General features: G+C 38.5%; 1 pseudogene; it reads left to right on the forward strand.

Moving 5' to 3' along the window:
- The first annotated feature begins 6,996 nt into the window (after positions 1–6,996).
- On the forward strand, positions 6,997–7,161 carry LOC116633447 (annotated as a pseudogene).
- The last annotated feature ends 1,146 nt before the right edge of the window (positions 7,162–8,307 follow it).

Here is an 8,307-nt window from a genome sequence, read left to right on the forward strand (position 1 = left end):
GATGTCTGTTTTCTTCACCAGATTAGGGAATTTTTCAGCCATTATTTCTTCAAATAATTTTCTGCCCCTTTGTTCCTTTCTTCTCCTTCCGGGACCCCTATAATGCAGATGTTATTCTGCTTGATGTTGTTCCATGTCCTTAAGGTACTCCATTTTTAAAATTCTTTTTATTTTTGCTGCTCTGTCTGGGTAAGTTCTATTGTTTTGTTTTCCAGCTTGATTCCTTCTTCCACTTCATCTACATCTAGTCTTCTATTGAATTCCTCTAGCATATTTTTCAGCTTAATTATTATATTCTTCAGCTTTGTGACTTCTATTTGGTACTTTCTTACATTTCCCATATTTCTTTGTTGACATTCTCACTGTATACACCCATTCTTCACCCTAGTTTGGAAAGCCTCTTTATGACCATTACTTTGAACTCTTTATCATGGAGACTACTTATCTCTTGTTTCATAAGGTCTTTCTCTGAGGCTTTATCTTGTTCTTCATTGGAACATATTCCTCTGTCTCTTCATTTTGCCTGATTCTCTGTATTTGTTTCTATGTATTAGGCAAAGCACCTTCCTCTCTTAGTCTTAAAAAAGTGTCCTCACATAGGAGATGACCATTATGGCTGAGAAGTGCCATCTTCCCTGCCCACTGGAGCCAACTGCTCCAGGGGCATCCCCTGTGTGGGCTGCATGTGCCTGCCAGCTGTTGGGGGTGCCACAGTTGCAGCTTGGCAGGGGCAGGGTACCTCACCAGCTGTGACATGGCTGCAGAGTGCTCATCTGTGCTAGCAGGTTAAAGGGAGATTGCCAAATGGCACCTGCTGGCATTGGCATTAGCAAGGTAGCATGCAATGGCAAAAATGCCACCTGCCATTGCTTCCATCCCTGGAGAGAGTCCCAACAGATTCCTGCCTCTCTTTAACACTCACTTTAAGTTAATAACTGGCTCGCCTTCACATATGGTCTAGCATTTTTAAACTGCTGCTTTCGTACTGGGTCCATGGTAACTGAGTCTGCATGTTAGCACTTTAAGAACAGGTTCTCTATTCCCTGAAGTGCTATGGTCTCCTGGACATAATCTTCATTGGTTTTACATTTTGGTGGTTTGCGTCTCAGTGCAGGACCCAAGGGTTGGGGTGCCTGATGTGTTGCAGAAACCCCTTGCTCCTCAGGGAAGAGTTCCATATTTTTAAGATCCCTCCCAATTGTGGGTCACCATGGGGTTTTCTGCATGTGAGAGCATGCCTCTCCTACCCATCTTTTTTTTTAAGATTTTATTTATTTATTTGACAGAGAGAGAGAGAAATTGAGAGAGAGCGAGCAAGCACAGAAGCAGGGGGAGTGGCAGGCAGAGGGAGATGCAGACTCCCCACCGAGCAGGGAGCCTGATGTGGGACTCGATCCCAGCACCCTGGGACCACGACCCAAGCCAAAGGCAGTCGCCCAACTGACTGAGCCACCCAGGAGCCCTCTCTCCTACCCGTCTTAATGCAGCCCTTTTATCCTTTGTCGTGGAAGTGTTTTTCATCTATTTTTTTAAAGATTTTTCGGAGGAAACTACTCCACATGTAGCTGTAAATCTGTTGTGGGCATGGGAAGAGGTGACTTCAGGATCTTCCTATGCCACCATCTTCTCTGCAGGGTTTCACAAAAATGTTGTTGACAGAACAGAAGCTTATTGTTAATGTTTACTGACAATAAAAGTTCTAAAGTGAGATGTAAAATTGAGATGCTTCTTCCTAAAGAATCAGGAAATATAAAAGACATGCTAATAATATGATAATGTCCATCCCAAGACAATAACTCAAGAATTAACTGTCTGCAAATAATCATCTGTGTAAGCAGTACCTTGACTTTAAGGTTCTTAAAAATGCAAGCATGGAGATGAGGGAGCTAATCATACTAATTAACTCGCTGTGCCTTGTAACAAATTAACTTTAAGTAAAGGAATAGGCAACTGGAGAAAAAGGCCAAAATCTCAATTAGTTAACCTGAATAGAACATAAATACTCTCAGAACTCATTTGCCCTTTAGAATAAAGAGTAGAACCGAGGTGTTGGGAGCAACAATCACTCCTCACTGACAGCCTAGAATTCTCATTTATGGCACCATTTTTAAGTTCTGCATTTTGATGGGAGTGTTTACTATATTTAGGCAGCAGAGTGTGACCAGTTGACGTAAACTATCCATAACCACCCCCAACCTCAGTGAACCAACATAACCTAAAACTCTGACAAGTTCTTTCTATTGGACTACAGTCTGCTTTAAAAATGTTTCTGGCCAGAAAGCTTTGTAGAACAGGTCATACTCATGACTGTCAGCATTAATTTCTAGTCATAAATTGCAGAAAAAAAGTCCTCTGCATACATGATATCATTTTACAAAGCCTATATCACCATTATAATAAATGCTGATACTCTTTCCAATGTTTAGGAAATAAAAGTATAAAATAAGATTCATTCCTTACTTTTAGAGGATCTAGTTCTTATATCTATCCGTTCCCTTCTCAAAATATGCCAACTCTTCTTCCACAGGTTTGAGCCTCCGTATCTTCAAAGATACACAGGTGTAACCGACCTAAAGGCTGTTTCCTTGATGCTACTACTGATCTTTCCAGAAATATCCTCAACGTAGCCTTCCTTTCACAAAGTTCTTTAAAGGATATTCTACTTATAGTGCTTCTGTTCTGACTCACACACCTTAAAATTCCCATCATAACTAACCACCACCACCCCATATTCATTTTTTTAAAATCAAACTTTCCAAACCACTTTTCTTCTGAAATCTCTCAGGGTCACCAATGACCTCAACAAATCCAGTAGCTTTTTCTTAACCCTTACTTTCCAAGACCTGTCTGCTCTGTTTAGCATCAGTGACTACCACCTTCTTCTCCAAATACTTTCTCCTCTTGGATTCCAGGACAGTGCAACTGTCTGACTTTCCTTCTCCCTTTATGATTCCAGAGATATGCATTTTATATCTGAATACCATCTACTTCTATTATGTGAATGAGTACACTAGTATTGACCACAGTGAAATATTTCTTTCTTTAGTAAAAGGAAATGAGATTTTACAAGAGCTATGGGATGCCCAGGAAGAGAGACAACCATACACTTTTTGGCCAACTACACCTTTCTTTGTGTGATCTCTGTAAGGCACACCCCACTCTGAGGAGCCGGATATGTGGTTTAAATGGAAACATGGAGATTTGGAGGACACGGGAAGTGTCTGGCCTTCTGAGAATATATGGGTATATTCTAAATCCCTCCTGAGCTCCCAGCAGACCTACTAACAAGTATGGCCTTGGTTAGAGGACACTGATTCATAACCTCTTTCAATAGCTTAAATTATTTGTTTTTAACTTTATCATCTGCTGTGTCTAAGATTTCTATTCAATGGGCTTTTAGTGTTTAAATTTTAAGCTGTAACACCATAAGGAAATGCTCCGACAGTTTTTAAAATTATCAGGCATCAGTTTGACCAAAACTGCAGACTCCAGCCAAGTGTGTTCTTAATATTATTACAATTATAAATGATCTGTCTTTTATTTAGATATTCAAGTAACCAGAGGAAGCTTCTTTTTAAAAAGCAATAAGAGGGAGCATGTTGAAAGCATCAGTTAGCTATTAGCCAAATATCCCAGAACTCAAACTCAGGGGAACTTTAAATGAGTGATCTGATTATGAAAATATGACATTCTGCACAGTACACTGAAGACTTCTGTTCAGGGTTGTTTGGTTGTATTTTATTTTTTAGAAATGAGGGTTGATTAAGCCTTAAAATGGTAATCCTAAAGAAACCCCCATGAAAGATTCAGAGGAGGCCCAGAAGAGGTCATACTTCAATTAAAAGGGGAGAGCTCTACTGGCCATCTAAAATAAAGGAAAGCAGTTCATATTCTCAACCCACTTCACTGTTTCCCTGCATCCGTCTCCTCTCCCCTTTTAAGACGATTTGTTGATACCACTAACTTCCTATATTTTTGCATATCACTTTATTTTTTCCTGTAATAACTTGTATTATCCTTTGAGTTAAACTTTCACAATGTCATCTGGAGAATGGGGTATAAGCAGAAAATAAAAATTGAAATTCTTCCTCTTCCACAAACGTGTTAATAATTATAATAATTGCTATCATTTCTATGTGGTTCATATATACAATGGCATATTACTCAGCTATAGAAAGGATGAATACCTACCATTTGCATTGACATGGATGGAACTGGAGGGGATTATGCTAAGTGAAATAAGTCAAGGAGAGAAAGACAATTATCATATGGTTTCACTCATATGTGGAACATAAGCAATAGCACAGAGGACCACAGGGGAAGGGAGGGAAAACTGAAGGGGAAGAAATCAAGAGAAGGAGACAAACCATGAGACACTCTGGACTCTGGGAAACAAACTGAGGGTTACAGAAGGGAGGGAGGTGGAGGGATGGGTAACTGGGTGATGGGTATTAAGGAGGACACGTGTTATGATGAGCAGTGGGTGTTATATGCAACTAATGAATTGCTAAACACTACATCAAAAATTAATGATGTACTATATGTTGGCTAACTGAAAATAAATATAAATAAAAAATTTAAAAAATAATCATTGCTACCACTTCTAAATTCTTACTCTATATCAGGTACTGTGTGAAGCATTTTGTAGACATTATCTCATGTGATTTTACCTCCACTCTCTGTGGTATTATTACCCTCAATTGATTGACAAGAAAACTTAGACTTGGACGGGTGACAAAACTTGCCTAGAAAGTAACAGAGCCAAGATTCTAATCTACATCTTTTTTCACACTAAAAGCACATTCTTTTCACAACTAAATTAATCTAGTTTTCAATCATATCTTTAATGTATGAATGCTACACTTTGAGGTGAATACTTATTCTTGGGGACTAATCCAGATAGGGAATTTTAAATGCTCTACAGTCCAGGCTGTGTATCTCAGTATGTTAAGAACCCAGGAGAAGTTAGGACCACTACAAAAGACAACTGAGGACAAACCTACAGCTTACTTTTCCCCTTTAGTGGATAGTGACCACACTGTTTATTTTAAGATGTGAGTTGCTATGGTAATTGGAAAAGGCTGAATCGGGAGAGAATGACCAGTGCTGTTATACTGTAGAGAGACATCTCATCTATATAACTTTCCAAGAAAGCCTATTCCCATAAGCAGGCCTTGAAATGTGTTGCCTACTCCCATAATGCCATGAACGCCATGAGATAAATACATCTTTTATAATCCTGCAGACCAGATTGGCCTCCATCTTTAATTCCAGAGAGTCCCACTAATGACAGTAAAAAGAAGAAAATTAATTCATACTTTGTTTAGGCTAACCTTATTTCTAAGTGAGTCTCTTCAAGTAAATCTCAAGTTGACTCTATCTATCTATCTATACATATATATGTATATAAATGTATTTTTATGCATAATGAGGTCATCTTTTCTCAAATGCATACATCTCTGTCACAAGCTCGTCTACCAGAAGCCTGTTGAGAATCTAACTTAGTAGGTGATACAATTATTAAAGGTTGACCTTTTCTGTGGAGTTTAATGAACTGAAAATTGCATTTTTAACCTTGGCTGGTGTGTTATCAGACGTCAGTCATCATTTCTTCAATCTATCCCAACTAGACTAAAAATTAAGTGGACCCAAAATCTAATTTATTAGGCCAGCAGAAGGGGGAAAATAGACCCTTCCTGAAGTCATCTTAAGGTGGCAGTGACAATAAGATTGACACCTGATTTGCAGACACAGTCCCACAATCAAATGAGAGCTTAAAATGGTTGTAACTTGAATATGGTGTAAGCAGGCACTCAAAGTCTGGTAAAGACTATCACACACCAGGCACGATGCCAACAGTGTGAAATTATACCTAAAATAAGTCCACTGTTAAGCTTAAAACTTACTTTTTACAATGTACTATTATTCCATTTTACAATTTCCAACATAAAAATTTTGCACATATCTCCCTTCATTGATTATTTCTATTTTAAGCAGAATCTATTCACTGCACAGAATTTCATGTGCTAGAAAAAGTAAATATCCCCAACAATTTTATGTACCTGAGCATCTCCATTATGCCTAAATGGTGTCTCATCCACACCATTTTTCCTGTTTTCCTAATGGCGTGCATTGTTCAGCTTATAAAAGATTTTCTAGTGCATAAACTCCTGACTTCTGCATTTCCCACAAGCTTCCTAAGATATCGCAGGTGAGATATTTGTGTAGACTGAAGCTACCTGTATGCAATGTTGGAATGATAAGCTGAATCAATTCTGCAAAATAGCTGGTCAGTTCTGAGAGAAGGAAAAGAATTAATTTAACAAATCAAAAACATATTCCACTCCAGGCACTGTGCAAGGTATTCCAACGACTCAAGAACATGCCGAAGCCAGCCTCTGACCTCAAGGAACTTAGAGTCCTGGGTGGGGAACAAAGCATGTGTGCAAATGACTATAAGTAGTGCTCTTTGGTGTTAACTCAAGAAGGTAAACTAACCCTTTTTTGTCAAAAAGTCTATAAAACACGTTTGCTCAAATAAAGTCATCATTTTTACTGGATGATTTTAAAGGAAAGCAGCAAGTTTACATATATCTATATCTATCTATGTAAAGGAGATAGGTGAGAGATTCATTTTACAGCTGTCAAGATGTCGTTCTTTTAAAAAGCATTTCTTTTTTTTTTTTTTTTACCCTTTCTCCCTGCCCCACACCGCAAGGTGATGAGCCTGGCAGGAAGGCTGGAAGGCAGTCCATTGACAGCCAAAGTCTACACAGGCGAAGAGTCAGAGCAGGGTGGCAGCCCACTAAGGTCAAGAGATTGCAAAATTTAGTAAATAAGTATGTAAATGGAGGATAATGGGAGCCTGGCTTTTCACTGTCAGAGAAGGAAGTCACAAATATGAAAAGGGGGAAGCAAGAATGACCCCTACAGTGTTAGTTTGGAATTGAAGGTATCAGGGTACTCACAGTTTTTAATGTTTATCTAGAAAGATAGATCGCTTCTCGGCCTTTTGGCTAAGATCAAGTGTAGTATCTAGAAAGATAGAGACCTATAGAGAGATATAAATATGTATATATGCACATGTATGATACATACATGTGTATATGCGTGTGTGTGTGTGTGTGTGTGTATAGTATAGATTTCCTTGCTCTGACCATTAAGAGGGCCTAGGATCAACAACATCTGAGCCACAATAAAGTGTACCAAGCATAGATTTGACTTTTAAATGCTACTTCTCCATTAAATAAACAAACAAACAGGACTTGGACAAATGGCTAATTCCAGGCTGCAGCAAGGAAAGAAGATGCTCCTGTTGTCTTTTGGTACGCCAGCAGTGGGAAGCTGCTGCTGCCTAAATCTGGAACAATTTGAGATCTGAAATAATGATTGTAATGAATTATAACTCACTGAATAACATGTAAGTCTCTGAGTACATACTGATATAAATATATACATATACACAGACACACATACTTAAATAGTATAGAATTCCAACTAGTAAACAGTGGAATTAGAAAATTGCCATTTGGCCACCATTAGAGTAATAATTATTTCTGGTAAGAAATATCAATGGATGCTAAAACTGGCAGATATTTAAATGTGGGATGAGTGTGTCTCCACAAAATATCTATTATTACAAAAAGAAAGAAAGATAACTTTACAGTGGAGACACCTGGAAGGCATCATCTTTACTAAGGGATCAAAAGTTTGGTTTTTTATTTTTTAAGATTTTATTTATTTATTTGAGAGACAGAGAGCGTGAGAGAGAGATCACGAGCAGGGGGGAGGGGTAGAGGGAGAAGCAGACTCTCTGCTGAGCAGGGAGCCCAATGTGGGACTTGATCCCAGGACCCCGGCATCATGACCTGAGCTGAAGGCAGGCACTTAACCGATTGAGCCACCCAGGCACCCTAATGGATCAAAAGTTAACACCACCAGCAATAAGACAAGTAGACAAGCAACTGCCACCACATAGGATAAAATGAGAACAAAGCATCACTTCTGTGAAATTCTGGCCCAAAATTCTGGGTATTATCATGAAGAAACATCAAATAAACGCAAATTGGCTTATAAACTTCTAAAGTCTTCAAGGTCATGGAAAGTCAAAGAAAGACTGAAGAACTGTTCTAGGTTGAAAATTTGAGCAACATGACCAGGAGGTGTAAAGTATAGTTTTGACTGTATCCCATTGCTATAAGAGAAATTAAAATGGAGTCTCTGGGTAAAGGATGTACATGAGCCATTTATACTACGTAACTTTTCTGTAAATTTGAAATTGTTTCAAAATAAAAATTACGAAAAGAG

Source organism: Phoca vitulina, unplaced genomic scaffold, assembly GCF_004348235.1.
Source record: "Phoca vitulina isolate PV1807 unplaced genomic scaffold, GSC_HSeal_1.0 scaffold7, whole genome shotgun sequence".
NCBI classification, from domain to species: domain Eukaryota; kingdom Metazoa; phylum Chordata; class Mammalia; order Carnivora; family Phocidae; genus Phoca; species Phoca vitulina.